Below are 16,790 nucleotides of genomic sequence, written 5' to 3' on the forward strand. Positions count from 1 at the left end.
TATCTACATAGGATAGATACAGCGCTGGGACCATAAAATCTGACAAACCCAATTTACTGGGCTATATCCTTCTGGTCAGACAGGGAAATGCTGACATTGCCTTTTGGATGCAAGGAGCAGCCAGGAAAAGAAATTTACAGTAGGTTAGAGAAAGCCTCAGTTGCAGAGGGGAAACGCAGTTGGGGACCAGGAACTTCAGAAATCAGGATTACAAAGATTCGGGAAAATCTAGGAAGTGATTTTCTTTCTCAGAAGTCTCATTTCAGCATCTCTCTGTCGCCTGATCCGTTTGTCTCCGTTTGACTCGGGTACCCACCAGCTGGGACCAGGGTGCAGTGTCACCTCGGAAAAAGCTGGGGCTCTGAAGCCCCCTGATTACTGGGGCAGGGGCCAGCTGATGCTTGTAGTTTTGCCCACTGCAACCAGGTAGCTAAATAGTAGGTTCTGAATTCATATAAAGCATGATTTTCTTTTTACTAATTTTTTTGAGAATTATATTAATAGGGCACAAATACATTTTCCTCATATCCAGTGTGTAAACTTTCAGAACTTTTTCTTTGGAGGATCCTACTGTAAGTATTGTTCTACAATTTGTTTTTGTTTTGTCACTTAACAATATGTCTTGTATATTAAAATTATATATATATATATATTTTTTTTCTTTGAGGAAGATTAGCCCTGAGCTAACATCCACTGCCAATCCTCCTCTTTTTGCTAAGGAAGATTGGCCCTGGGCTAACATCTGTGCCCATCTTCCACTATTTTATACGTGGGACGCCTGGCACAGCATGGCTTGATAAACAGTGCATAGGTCCACACCAGGGATCTGAACTGGCAAATCCCAGGTCACCAATGTAGAGTGTGCGACCCTAACTGCTGCACCACCAGGCTGGCCCCTAAAGTTACATATTTTTAACGAATTAATTTTTAAAGGTATACAAATAATACACACATGCATTTTTATTGTAAAAGAAAATCTAGTAATACAGATCTTATGGATGACAAAGTCAAAGGTCCGTTTCACACAACTCTTGAATTACTTTTTTACCTGAGTAGGATCATGGTTTATATGTATTTCTCCGCAACTTGAATTAATGCATAAATATATACTCATTATTTTAAAATACATTACTTAACAAAATATTATTTAAAAATACATAGGCTCAGTAAAAAAAACAGAATCCCCTTTCAACACCTCCTCCTACAACAATCCAACTTGCTTTCTCAAAATTGCCATTAACAATGTGTTATGTATCCTTCTGGATGTTTTTCTATGTATTTACATATATGAATTCACATAAAAATAAATAGTTTGGGAGTTTTTCTTCTAACATAATTGGGATCAAAGTATAAAGATTAAACAGAACATTGATTGCTTTTTTAAATTTACAGATATGTATCGCAGATGGGTCCACATCAGTACATATAGATTTATCTTAAAGTTCTGCATAGCATTCCCTATTACAGATGTAACATAACTAAATCATTCCTCTATTGGTGGATATTTGTTATTTTCGATTTTTTCACTATTAAAAAATATTGTGATGACTATGTTTGTACCTGTTCCTTCATGCTCATATGAGGATATTTCTTCTCTATCAAAAAAACATAAATATTACAAAAGGGTCCTCCAGAAAAAGCTGTAATAATTTCATTCCTGCAATAGTGTATGAGAATGTCCATTTTCATACAACCTTGCTAACCCTGGATATCAACAATTCTTTTTTTAATTTTTGCTAATCTGAAGAGTAAAAATAGCATCTCTTTCTCTTGTTACAATTAGTGGTCCCCTGATCATTAGTGAGTGTGGGCATCTCATTATATGTTCATTGGTCATTTATATTTCTTCTTCTTTAAATTGTCTATTCATATATGGTCTTTTCTTCTCTTGAAGCTTTTATCCTATTTTTAAAAAATCAATTAGTAGGAAATATTTATTCATCTGTCATTATATATTTTGCAAATATTTCCCAGATTTAACTTTGTTTATGATGTTTTTATCACATGAAATTTTAATTTTCCAAGCAGTCAACACTGTTAGTCTTTTCTTTTATAATTTCTAGATACTGTTTATTGCTTAGGAAGTTCTCTACCACACCAAGACTATTAAAAAATTCTCTAACTTGTAAGTATATTGATATATTTTTTAAAGGTTTAACTTTTTAAGCAGTCTAGAATTATTTGTGTACATCTATGTTGTAAATTGGGAGCCAACTCTATATTTTTCTAAATGAATAGCCAATTGTCTTATCAATTGTGGAATTGTTTAATATTTACCCACAGGTTTTAAAATCTACCTTTCCTATAAATTAAATTAAATTCTCATACGTAATCGGTTTGTTTACAAATCTTTTTTCCCCACTTCTCTTTTTCTATTCTTCTTACAATGCTGCACTGTTTCGGTTAACATAACTTTGTTTTGGTATGCAATTGTTCTTTTTTCAACTTTTCTCGACATTCTTCTGCACCTTCTCTTTCAGATGAACTTCAGTATCTTCCAATCAAGTTCCATAAGGCATCTGTTTGGATGCCTTTCCGATTTTCTTGCAATCTTCTATAGGGATTTTTAATGGAATTGTATTGAATGTGGAGACAAATATGGAAAACTTCTTGTAGGAGGATCGGGATAACTCACCTATCAAACCACGTAGGACGGGCGCCTTTCTAAGGCTGATCCTTGCCTCCTTCCAGTGTTTTCTCTGGGTATTGGTCTATCCAGGTTTTCTACGTCCTCGTCAGTCAAATACAACCATGTGTATTTTCTAGAAAACCTCCCCTTTCATCTAAGTTTTCAAATTTATTTACACAAAATAGCCTTCCTTCCTTACTTTTTATGTTGGTCATTTTGCCTTTTCACTTTTGTCTTGATCAGACGTGACAAAGACCTGTTGACTAGCACCCAGGCAGCTGGCTAAGCCCTCCTCTGAATTGTGTTGCTTTGCTTCCCCAACTAGCCCTTTCTCCAAAAGGGGGACTTACTTGTGTGCTATGTGAAGTTGGCAGGGCATTCCAACGGCCACGTTTCATTCTAGGCAGGAAGAAGTCAGGAAGGCTGGTGACCTCCCCCATCTTGTTGCCAAAATTTGGGGTGGATCCCATTAGGGTTTTTAGACATATGGTCCTTTTTCCTTCCCTCCGTATCTGCCGTGGAGTTCCAGAGGAGTCACCACCAGCTCTGCTCAGCTTCTCCAAGGTGGGGTGATTCTCTGAGGAGCTCTAGTCCTCCTGTGGCCGATTATTCACCCTCCAGGGAGGGCTTCTCTGATTTTATCCAGGGGCAAACACCGATAATCCCCGCCACTCAGAATAAGCGGGAAGGGAGAGAGGAAGAAGGTGCCCAACTGACCTAGCTATTTCAAGAATGTGTTGACTCTAAGCTTGGAAAAATCACTGAAATTCCTTCGACACTGTAAAATTTTCTCTTCCTCATGTTTTTAGCCTGAGGTTCTCTCTAACCTTGTTTCTTGATCAACCTGATTCCATTTTGCTTCTATTTATCTTTGTAGAAGCTTTAATTTTCTGGGCATCCTTTGTCAGTTCCCACCACTAATATAGATTTATTCTTGAGAAACAAACAAAACCTTTTCTGTCATTTCCTTAAGGGATTGGAAGTGAGAAAGAATGTACACACGTGCGCTCTTCCGCCGTTTTTAGCCCGTCTTTTCTTTAAATGTGTTTACACTGAGCTAAGGAGGATAGTCCAAGGAAGTAAATAACGTGATGAACAGAATAAGGACTGAGTGAGGCACTCTTGTTATGCCCTCACGTCATTCTGCATTTCCTCTGTTGTTTCCGAAGTTAAACCTGTGTAACAGTTGTTAGTCACTGTTTGTGAGAACAAGGATGGTGTTCCTCTCCTGGGTTATTGATATCTCCATGCACGGCATGGCCTCCATCACAGTAAGCATTCCATGAACATCATTTCCTTGGGTGCATGAATAAATTATTTTACGCACAAACCAAAAATGCAGAAACTCCATAAGAGGGCTCTGGAGGATTTGGTGCAGATTTATACAGAGAGTGACAAGACTAGGACTCGGACTAGCGTGATTTCCCCCGGAGCGCTCTTTCCACCGACTTTCTCAGGCTGTTTGCTTCGTTAATGCCTTTCTTCCAATCATCACTTAGTCAAAGACCAGTGAAAAGAAGTCTGACTCTAGTTGACAGTGGCAGAAACTGTCACCTTGTCTAACACAACCACCACTTATTCCATCAGGACTTCAGGACTTCAGCCGGAAGACTTCAGCTCTTCTTCCTCTGCCGCTGGGTTCCTTCCTAGAGGAATAAACTGAAGCCTCTGTGACGTCTCTGATTAAGCTGTAAACTTTATTAGCATTTTCGGCCATTAGTGCCTTTGCAAAGAAGATGTTGGTTAGACTGCGTGCAGATGGGTGGATGAGTGGAGTGGGTACTTGTTCGTTTGTTGTTTTAAAATTTAACATCAGAGCTGGGGACAACGGTGAACTGGTAAGCCACCGGTTTCCTGGAATAAGATTGTTCCTTTCCAGAGAAGGGTAAAATGGACCTTCTCTATTCTGTTGGAGCAATGTAATAACCATTGGTTTTGAACCTAATAGCTAAATTGTAGTGATCACAGAAGACCTTTCTAAAATACACTTTGGTATTAATCCATTTGTTCACCAACATCTTACGGTAGGTAAATAGATGTTCTTTCTCTTTCACTAGGCTGCTGTTTATATGCCTAATGTGGATGATAGGCCGGATGTAGCAAAAATATTTTTGTTTGCTTTTGTTGTAATTTATGTTTTCTTACTTTCTCATAATGTGAACTACGGACATAAATTGGTGAGTTAGAAGTTTGTGCTTAAATCTTTTTTTTTTTCCAGATTAGGACGAAGTTGATTATTACCACAGAAAGGGAATTAATGGATTGCTACCACATCACATGATATTGATTAGCCCCTACTGAGATGGTTCATGAAAAGGCTTATCTTATGATTAAAATTTTAATTGTTGTATACGTAATTTCCTTTTAGTAGTCTAAGGAATCTGGGATGTTTTCAGGTTGCATTTCTGATAAAATTGGATACGCCCACCTCACGTTAAGTAAATCATTTCCAATGAAACTTAAAATATTATTTTAAGAGTGGGCTTTCAACAATGTCTGTTTAGAATGATTGTACCTGAAAAAATGAACAACCATTTGTTTGGAAAATAGATTATGTAATTCCATTTTAACCAGAAAATACTACCACAGAAAACAGGACCACCTACCACAATGTCTCGGATCAGGCTTGGCAGAGCAGAATAACATCATGAAATCATGGGATGTCCACAGATGGAAATTACTCTGAAAATCTTTCAGTTCCACTTTATATGTATAGCCATTGTCAGTTAGCTCCATGACCCTTAAACATAAAAATATATATGTATATATTTCTTAACTTTCCCAAGTCAAATCTTGTTCAGCATTCAACATGCTAGGGTTATTGAAAATCTATTCTCTGCCATTTAGAGTGGTGGCTCCTTCCTTGATTCAGGGTTACACGCAGTCTAGGGAACTCTGGGCGAGATCTTCTGGCCTTCCATCAAAGTCCCGGTGATGGTTAATTTGTCAGTTTGCTAAGCTATGGTATCCAGCTGTTTGGTCAAGTACCAGTCTAGATGTTGCTGTGATTACTATTTAAACCAGTAGACTTTGAGTCAAGTGGATTACTCTCCATAATGTGGGTGGACCTCATCCAATCAGTTGAAGGCCAGAAAAGCAAAAACTGAAGTTTCCCGAAGAAGAATCAATTCTGCCTGCCTAAAGACATAGAAATCCTGCCTGAGTTTCCAGCCTGCTGACTTCCGACCCACGACTGCAACATCAACTGTTCTCTGAATTTTCAGACTGTTGGCCTGCTCTACAAATATCAAACTTACTTGCCTCTCTCTACAGTCAAGTGAACCTATAGAGAGAGAGAGAGAGAGATGTTCTGTCTCTCTGGAGAACCCTCATTAATAACCCCTTGAGATGTTCACTGACGGTGTATTGCGTCTGAAGTTGGGCCATACTGTTGCCCTGGATGTCCTCTCCCTCTAAGCTGCCCCCAGCCACTGTGGTGCTTGCTTTGGTCCTCAGGGCAGCAGCTGCCAGTGTTCAGTCCCAGGATTCCAAATGCTGACCAGTCAGAGGGCCTGCTACATCCTGGGCCATGTGGTGGCAGAGGACATGTCTGTGCCACATCGAGGTCTCACTATTCCTCTACTGTCTCAGCCCCCGTGAACCCAGATCTGCCCCAGGGTTGACTCATGCCCCAACCACGGCCTTCAGGTGCAAACAATAGCACCATCCTTTGCCACCCACCCCAACTCCTGTACCCTGGGCAAAACCAACTACCTCCCCCCAAAGATCCAAATAGGGATCCATTTACGAAGCCTTCTAAAACACAGGAAAGCTGTTTATTTCTCCTGGGGAAGCAGCCTCAGAACACAAAAGCTTGGCATTAAGTACTAGGAAACTACCCTTTTATTCCTTTGATTATTCTACATCAGGGAGAACGGACATGAACTAATGTCTCACTAAACCACCCTGCTTTGTGTGGAAGAAGCCAAGACCCGGAGAAGTGAAGTGGCTTCCTCAAGTTTCCCAGAACACTTACAAAAAGAATAAGTGCTCTCCGATGCCATATCCCTACCCCGACTCTTCACCTCACATCTGGCTATGAGCTGCTCACGTTTGTGCACAGATTCGTGGAGGTCCCAGAGTTGAAACAGCTTTGCTCCTTCAATATGAGATGGCAGGTTGGAATCCGATGCTTAAATGGATCACAGTCTCTGTGGCTATTGGCAGCCACAGCTTCCTCCAGATAATTCGGCCACAAGCTTTGGAGGGAAGAGGGTCTCTTCTGAAATGGGTAACTTAGTCCAAGCTTGAAATTCAGTGGGCACCACCTGGCATCAATGGTTAGAAAGTTCTACAACGTATAGCTGCCTTTTCTCCCATCCTGAGGATAATCGTTCTGTAAATTTTTTTTTTACGTTTAGCGGCTCAGTGGAGGGACAATGCAAAATGGGGCTTCCGGCTGCTGCATTATAACTTGGGTTCTTCCTATCGATCTCATGGGCTCATTATGGAAGCGTATTTCTTCTGCTGATACAGGAGCAGAAATGGCTGACTTGTGACTTTCTTGCAGTGGCACTCAGTTGTCCAAACACACTCAGACGTTCAACAGTACATTTGGTCGTTCAGCCAAGAAGGCTGTGGCTGGGGATAGCTTGAGAAAATATCTGCTTTTGATCAAAATAAAATTTAAACTGTAAACCAATATAGTTCATTGCCTATAATAAGCTTTGTCCCTTAGGGTCATAATAAAACTGTCAACTTCATGTGTCACTAGCTCTCTCTCTCTTTTGCTCTCACTCTCATAATTTCTCTACTTTTGTAGCTAATGGTTTCTACATTCTGATTGTTTTCTTTAAAGGTCTGCTTTCTATAGAGATTATCATGTGTCCTTGAATTTTTTTGTATACATTTAATTGTAAGAGAGAAGCGTGTGCGTGTAGACAGTCAGGCAGCTGGAGGACAGAGAGTTATTTGAAACCAGAATATGTTCCCCTGGCCTGGAATCACTGAATACGTCTGCCAGGCATGGAGAGCTCAAGATTGCTCCAAACCTATTTCTGCCGGGTTAGCAGACCACTGCCTTGGGGCCACATATTGCAATGACTAAAGAAGCATGTTGTGCAACTCTAAAACCAGGCTGTCAAAGTTCACATCCTAGCTAGACTGCCTGCAATTGTTTATAAAGCTTGTGTAAGTTACTTATGTTTTCTGTGCCTCGGTTTCCTCACCTGTAAATCGGGAATTTAAGAGAAGGACCCCGCATTGCAGAGTTGCTGCATGGCTTTGGCGAATGAGCAACTGAAAAGCCCTCACAACCATACTAGGCACGTTGTCAGCACTTAATTACTCACCTAATATTAACTAGGTTTGTGAGAGATTTTTATTCTGTTTTACTAACAACTAGAGCAGCGCTTATAAGAAAAAAGGTGTGTGTTTTCTACTTGGCTGTTAGAAACGCTGATCCAGAACACAGTCATATTCTGTCCGTTACTTGGATAAAAACTATCCACTTGTTGGGGCTGGCCCTGTGGCCGAGTGGTTAAGTTCGCGCGCTCCGCTGCAGGCGGCCCAGTGTTTCGTTGGTTCGAATCCTGGGCGCGGACATGGCACTGCTCTTCAGACCACGCTGAGGCAGCGTCCCACATGCCACAACTAGAAGGACCCACAACGAAGAATATACAACTATGTACCGGGGGGGGGCTTTGGGGAGAAAAAGGAAAAAATAAAAAATCTTTAAAAAAAAAAAAAACTATCCGCTTGTTCTGGAAAAGCATCTGTTCGTCTGGCTGCAGTATTTGAGATTCACCTGAAGCAAATGGATTTTGAGATCGCTACAGCTGGGAAATCTTCAAATCACGGACAGCCCACCCATTTCTTTAGGATTTGGAAAGACAAATGAGAAGAGGCAAGATGAGGGAGGAGGTTTGAATTCTAGGCTCTATTTGGCTCTATATATATATAAAAAATTCTCTCTCAGATTCAGTTTGTTCGTTTGAAAATCGAGGGTGTTCCTGCAAGAAGCTATTTGGGAAATAATTCTGTTGGGGCAAAAACTCATAACATCCATAATTTTAAGTTCTAGATTTAGGAAGAGTTAAGTGTAAAAACAAAGCTGTTAAAATATCAGCACGGAGTATAGATGAATGTCTGACATTGGGGTGAGAAATGTTTTCCTAAGAAACATCTCAAGAGAGAGAAATTGAACTGATTGTCAAAATTTTAAAATAACTTCTACAAATCAGAAACAGAACATGCAAAGGCAAATAACAGTAGTATTTTTAGCAGTGTAGCAGGGAAATATGTGTACTACAGAAACAATTCATAAAAATCAATGAAAACACCAATATAAAAATGAATAAAAGAATATGAAACCAATCACAATGTGTAGACCTTATTTGGATCTTGATTCCAATAAATCATCTGCAAAACAAACAAAAATGGAGGGTTAAGACAATTGGCTACTGGAACACTTGATATTTGCTGATAAAAGGATTTATTCTTCATTTTTTCTGGTATGATAATGGTATGGTGGATGTGTTCTTTAAAAAGAGTCTTTACTTCTTACAGATGCGTTCTGAGACATTTACAGATGAAATGGCATGATGTCTGATATTTGCCTCAAAATAATTCAAGGGTGGGGTAGATGGACTGGGGTCTAAAGAAAGCAAGGTTGGCCATGAGTTGACAATTGTTAAAGTTGCCTTATTTTCGATCAACTTTTGTATAATGTTTGAAATTTTCCAGAATAAGAAGAATGTATAAGGTATACTACTGTTTATGAAAATGATAATATTTGAAACATGTTTACATAGATGCATGAATGCACGAATTTTGTGTGTGTGTAAAGCTACCTCTGGAGGGGAAAGGAGGAGAAGTCTGTGGTCAGGGAGGGGTACGTCAACTCTACTGCTAAATTTCTATTTCTTAAACAGGGTGGAGTATAAAGTGGTGACTGAGAGAATATTCTTTCTTTAATTTTGCGCATCTTTGTTACCACTTTATATTTAATTTTTTAAAAACTGTTCTGGCTCCAATTTTTCTTTTTAAAGTATAGAAACGTTTTTTAACAAAAGAAAAAAGAAAGCTGACTAATAGCTGTTGAGAAAAATATTCAAACTTGTTTTTATTAAAAGAAACACAAATTTAGATGATACAATTTTTTTCTACCAAGTTGGAAAAGATTAAAACATTTTAACAATCATTGTTGGCTAAGGCATAGTAAACTAGACACTCTCATATACTGCTGGAAATACAAGTCAATATTTTAAACTCTCCAGAAGGCCATTTGATGTACAAATCAAGACAGAAGGATTCCACTCCTAGGTATTTATTCTGTAGAAATAACCAGAGAGAAGCATGAAGATTATTTTATTAAGGGATGTTCATTGCAATTGTTTTATAGGAAAATTGGAAACTTTCGTGTTTAACAACAGGAATCTAGTTATAGATATACGATGGCGTGTTCATAAAACAGAATTCTACGTAGTAGTGAAAAATCACGTTTTTAATAGCACAGAAACATGCACGACAGAGTGTTCAATTTTAGAAAGCAAGATAAGGACTGTGCATATGGCATGATCCCACTTTTATAAACCACAAAAGGAATCTGAGTGTGAGTGTGAGTGTGAGTGTGGTGGGAAGGCTGTCCGGGTCTGAGATTGCATATCACCTTCTGAGACGTCAGTGCATCTGGGCAGGCCTGAGGAACCCGTGGGTGGCCTTCTGGGCTACTTTGAGTTTGCTCGGGGGAATGAAGGAACCTCCTAGAAAATAACTCATTCTAAGCGAAAGGAGAGTTGTGCAAAACAAATTTGACTATGAGAGGAAGTCTTGGAGTGCGAGGCTGCGGTAACTGTGAGTCCAGGGGTGACTGCTTGGTGTCTGCCCTGGCTCAGTGTCCATGGCCCTGGAGCTGGTCCTGGGAGACAGAGGACTCTATGCACAAGTGGGAAGAGCCGCTGAAGTAGAAGCCTTGCAAACCACGGAGCAACAGCGGCACTGTTTCTAGTGAGCCTACAGGAGGATGCAACGCAAAATGCACAAGCAGGCTCTCCTTGCTGCTGCTCCGGTGGCCTGCGCCCAGCTTGGGGCGTTGAGGGCTTCAGTGCATTGAGAGGGCCCTTGAGAGTAAGAGGCAGCAGACCCTGCAGAAACAGCAGTGGGGTCTGGGGCCTGCCGCGTAGGAGCTGCCTGGGCACCTGTGTGACACCGTCTGGGTACCACAGAAACACATTGGGAGCAGGGCAAGGCTGTCCGGGGGCACTTTCACAAGGCAGCAAAACAAAGGCGCCAGTGTGGAGGTAATCCTCCATTTAACTCCAGACTGGGGTGGCTTGAGGAAACTCAGATCACACATGTATGTGTATCGACATCCAGAAAAAAGGCCAAAGAAAATAAACCAAAATATTATTAGTGATACTTATTATGGGTGATTTCAACGCTCCTCTTCTGTGTGTGGGTGCAATGGTGTCAGGGTGGGATTAAATGTTTTCATCACTGAGATTTAGGTATGATTGAGCGTGCCTGAAGGACATTATGGTCAATGTTCTGTGGCCAAGTGGTGAAACTTCCAGGTTTCCAGCTCAGTGGAGGCCTGAGGATTCCTCTAAGAAATTTTTCTCTAAAGACAGAGAGACCACAACTAGAAGGACCCACAACTAAAATACACAACTATGTACTTGGGGGATTTGGGGAGAAAAAGCAGAAAAAAAATAAGAAAGAGAGCCTATTTCACTTTATTTTCCTACTGTTATCAGGAAAATACTGAATATGATAGCTCCATTCTCTTTTAGGTCAAAGATTCTATGTGATTTTATAATTCTGTGAAAATATTTGTAGGTCTATGATTAAATATCTTTGATGCATGTAGGAATAGGAACGGATAACAACTTCTGTCATACACGTTTTCTCACAAAATTTCATGTATCTCCTTGTGGAATTCACAAAAATAGTCTCGGAGACTATTGGTTTAAAACCTTCCTGTCAGAGATCCAACAGCTACAAGTGTCTACAGCAATTAACAACAATAAGAGAATTTATTTACATTCTGTTACTATTTACATGTCTTTCCAATTCTTTACTTATATGATAGAGGCTCTGTCTTTATTTGACCTATTAATATGTTGAACTGTTTTGTATTTCTCAATTAAACTGGAATATGAAAATAATGCTTTTGCATAGTCAGGGAACCAAGCATATGTGACATCATGTGATAACAGATTGATAAACGCATCCAGCTCCCAAGGGGAGGAGAAGATGGGCCTTATCATCAGTGAGGAAATTTGAAAAAGCTCCTTTACAGGAGATCCTAATAATTTATATTTGAAAGGTGTCAAAGTAAGACATTTAGGACATTTAAAGTACTCACAGTCTTTGTCCAGGCGACTACCACATTAAGAATCCTTACTAATGAGATCTTTAACTTTTAGAATATCTGTTGATTATGAAGGAATTCGCCTTTTGATTAAGATTCTTCCTACAACCTTTCTAGTTTTTTCAACTGGCATCAATATTTCATGATGAATATAACAATTGTGTTTGTTTTGGTAAATAACCTTTATCATATTTCAGTAAATTTTTTAATTCCTGTTTTACATTTAACATTATAAATTTCTTAGGAAATTCTTTATCAAAACCCTTTTAGCATCTATGATATATCCATGGCTTTTCTCTTTTAATTTATTGATATAGTGATTATATTGACAGATTTCCTGGTTTTGAATCATTCACACAATCCTGGAACAAATTATTTAGTTCTGTAGCATTCTTTATTGGTACTGCTGTTCCATTTGTTAACAATTTATTTAGAAAATTTGCATCTATATCTGTTAGTAACTTTGGCTTGTATGATTTTTTGCTTGTTGCTCTATTATTTACATTAGGTGTTGGTATTAAGCTTAAATTAGTTTCATAAAATGAACTAAGGAGATTTCCTTTTTTCCCTATGAATTGGCATAGTTAAAATTAGTATTTATGAATACTAGTACTAAAATAAGCACTAAGTATATTAAGTAATATAATATTAAGTACTATTAATACTAAAAGAAGTACTCATATTAAAATAAGATTAATATCCATTTTTTAAATGTTACTCTCAGTTGAAAATCAATATGGACCCAAGACTTTTTAAATGGTTGAGTTTTGTCATCTTTCCAAATGCTTATAAGGATGTTTTCCTGTTCGAGTTTCTATTTCTTCTTGGTCAAATGCAGTAGACGTATTTGTCAGAATCGGCTATGCTGGGCTGCAGTGAGAAAACACTACACATCAGAAGCTTAACACCATAAAAGTTGTCTGGCTCCCATCACAGTCTGAGACAGGCCAAGGAGCTACCCTCCAGCTTGCAGCTATGCCATCTGGAACATGAGTCTTCTAAAATCGTCTTATAAGAGGACTGAGGAATGAGCAGGGCATTTTTCGGTGCCAGGCCTAGACAGTGGCTCACCTCGCTTGAATTCTCAGATCTCAGTCTCATGGGCTCAACCTGATAATAAAAAATCTCCTGTCCATGAAGAAAAAACAGGAAATAAAATAGCACCTCTCCGCCATAGTAGTTATATTTGCCAGGAAATCACCTACTTTCTCTAGATTTTCAAATTCATTACCATAGAATTACACATAATGTTCTTTTATAATCATTTTAATTATATCCCTATCTCTAATTATATTTTCTTTGTCATTTCTTAATTTGGTATCATTTATTTTATCTCTTTTAGCCTAACTTGAGCTTATCTGATATTCATCTATTGGTCTTTACAAAAAAACAAGCTTTTGTTATTATTTATTCTTTCTATTGATATTACAGATAACTATTGAGCGCTATTCTAAGTGAACAGTTTCTGTCAATAAGTAAAAGAAATCCCTGCTCCCATGGAACCGGAAATCCTCTAGCTTTTTTCCAGTATATTTTGCTTTTTTTAAAATATCATAAATTGGATGCTCTTTTCTCTATCTTTAATCTTTTTTCTTGTTTTTGATAAAAGCTTCTAAGACTACAGAATTTCTTCCCATTTTAACTGTATTTCACAGGTTTGGGTATTAAGGGTTCTCATTTTCTTCTCTTTTTAGATCATTTTTGGCCTTTGGTTTTGATTTCCTCTTTGATTTTGGATTTTCTTTTTTAAATAGCATATTTTCATTTCCAAGGAGTTAAGCAGGGGCTCATGAGGGGGTAGGTCCGCCCCTGGGATCTAACTTGGCAAACCCGGCCCGCCAAAGTGGAGCGTGCAGAACTTCAACCACTCGGCCACAGGGCTGGCCCAGGAGTTAAGTTTTTTGATGAGTATTTATTCTGTATCTCTAACTTTGTCGAATTATTAGCAGAAAGTGTAGTCTGTAAAATGTCTGCTTTTCAGAGATTATGTTTTCTTTGTGGCCAAGAACATGATTAATTTTTAGACATGTTCCATGGAGCTAAGCAGAGAATATATGTTCCCTGATGTAAGACATAGTTTTTTATAGCTTTCTTGATTATATGATTAAAATAATCTATGTCCTTACTTATTATTTATCTACTTGAGCAATCAAATTCCGGAAAGGTATATTAAATTCTTCCAGTCTATTTCCTTAACTATCTGGCTGTACTTATGAAAACTTTTTATGTTTTTGATGGAAACTTTTAAGTATTGTATGCTGTTTTGTGTACAGAATTTTATGTATTAATTAATTAAGGGGACAAAACTTTCTTGAGTCTAGGGGAGTTATATCTCTCACCATTAAATAATGTCTCAGGTCAATTTAACATCTTGGTCTTGCTGCTTATTGATATTTTCATTCCTGCATCTTGTTTGTATTTACCTGGTATGTCTTTGCCCAGATATTCATTTTCAACATTTCTTTGCAACTTTGTTTTAGATGAGTTTCATTTTAAGATTATTTTTTAACATGGCCATGATCAATTTACTGAGAATCAATATACTTTATTATATTCCTTCCATTATGTTATATGTTTTCTTTATATTTTACTATCTTGTTGTTATTGTTTTCTCTCTTTATTACCTCTTCTGCCTATGTCAAATTTTTCTTCCTTGTGTTTTTAAATTTGGTAATTGAGAATTTCTTCTCTCTTTTAAACTCTGCTGGTGGGTAAATCTATAGTTAAGCCTATACTTATCCATCGTAATGGCTGAATGCAGCAACGACGATCTGTAACAACAGTCTAATCCTATGTACTTTATTTGTTCATTTCTCTCCTCCCCGTCCTTGAGAATTACAATGCTTTTACTTCCTCACTCTCATACGTGTTCTGCCCTTTCTGTCTTGTAATTTTTTATTCTTAAATGTCAGGAATTTCAATACGATATTCAAACTCTCTCTAGGCAGTAAGTGGGGACAGTCATAGACCCAAGTCACTGTTTTCCTTTTTCTCAGTGGTCACCGTCATTGCACATATGGTATCTGGTTTTCTAGTTACTTAACGTGGGGGGTAAATCTCGTCCCTCTAAAACCAACATGGCTGGAAGTGAAAGTGTGTGTCTTGTTTTAAAGTAATCTTGCCTAAAATTTGGTAAGCCGTGGTAATTCGTGCATTCAAATCTCTTGCTACTCAGGGAAACTTTATCTCATAATTTAATTTTCCCTTCTAATTTGCCCCCTTCAGAGTTCCAGAAAGAGTCCCACATGTTGAATTAATCCCTTGCTGTGTTTCCTGGATCTCTCCCCTCCTTCTCTTTTCCCTCATTAATTCTACCTCTTTGCATTTTGCTCTGTGTTCTGACACATTTTCCCAGTAGATTTTCTGCACTACTAATTTGCTTCTCAACGGTAAATGTACCCTCTGGTGGGCTGTTTGCCTGACGGTGGTGTTGGGTTTCCTCAGCACCCGTGCAGGTCAGGCTGTAGGATCCAAGGAGCGGTGACAAAACTCGAAATGGAGTGAGGCAGAGCAGACTCGGTCTGTCATAGGAAAGCAGCAAACAACTCCTTTCCAGACAATGAAGAATAAAGGGAAACTTCGGATGGCTGTCATTTGGGAGGCATTAACTTCTTTCCAGAATCCCATGGTGGACAGTCTGGTGGGAAAAGTAAAGCTTTGGACTTTGTACTCTGGATGAGCTAAGAAAACACTGAAAGTTTCAGAGTTAAGAAAAAATAAGTGTCGTGTGATGATGAGTATTCCAAAGTAAGCCCAGAGAGAGCCCAGTAACAGGGAGAGGAAGGATGGAAGTGTCAGGGGAGATTTTGTTTCAAGGGAAATGGTCAGTGGAAGAGGTGGTCTGATGGTTAAGATTCGGCACTCTCACCACCACCGCGGCCCAGGTCCATGTCCCTGCCTCCTGGGATGTGGAGTGTCTGGCCAGGGAGTCTGGCCACCTGCTTCCAAAGAAACTGACCATGAAAACCCTATGAATACCGGTGGAGCACTGTCTGATGGAGGCGTGGAAGACGAGAGGATAGCGCAAAAGGCTGGGCAGGGTTCCGCTCTGCTGTGCACAGGGTCACGAGGAGTCAGAATCAACTCCACAGCACTAACAACAACAGTGAGAGGCTCTCAATGAAGGTGACAGAATTTATTCACAATAGTCAAAAGGTGGAAACAACCCAAATGTCCAGCCTCAGATGAATGGGTAAACAAAATGTGGTATATACACACAACGGCAAACTATTCAGCCTTAAAAAAGAAGGAAATTCTGACAGATGCTACAACACAGATGAACCTTGAAAACATGATGCCAAGTGAAAAAGTCAGACACAAAAGGACAAATGTTATATGATTCCACTTACATGAGGTCCCTAGAATAGTCAAATCAATAGAGACAGAAAGGAGAATAGCGATTACCAGGGCTGGGAGAAGGGGAGTGGGGAGTTATTGTCTAACGGGTACAGAGTTTGAGTTTAGGATGATGGAAAATTCTGGAGACTGATGTTGGTGATTGTTGCACAACGATGTGAATGTACTTGATGCCACTGACCTGTACACCTTAAAATGGTAAATTCTGTTATGTGTATTTTACCACCATATATAAATATATAAAATTTATATATATGTAAATTTGGGGGGAGTATATGGGGACTCTCTGTACCCTCTGCTCAATTTGGCTGTGAACCTACAACTGCTCTAAAAACTAAAGTCTGAAACTTCTCTAAAAATAAAGTCTAAAAATACAATTAATCGAAACTTTAGGTTGTGATGGCAAAGGGTACGCACATGAGGACCAGAAAAGACAGAAATATGTGTAGGAAGAAGCCTAGGCATTCCAAAACAACTAAATGAAAAAAAGAA

The sequence above is a fragment of the Equus asinus genome, chromosome 24, assembly GCF_041296235.1.
Source record: "Equus asinus isolate D_3611 breed Donkey chromosome 24, EquAss-T2T_v2, whole genome shotgun sequence".
Lineage (NCBI taxonomy): Eukaryota > Metazoa > Chordata > Mammalia > Perissodactyla > Equidae > Equus > Equus asinus.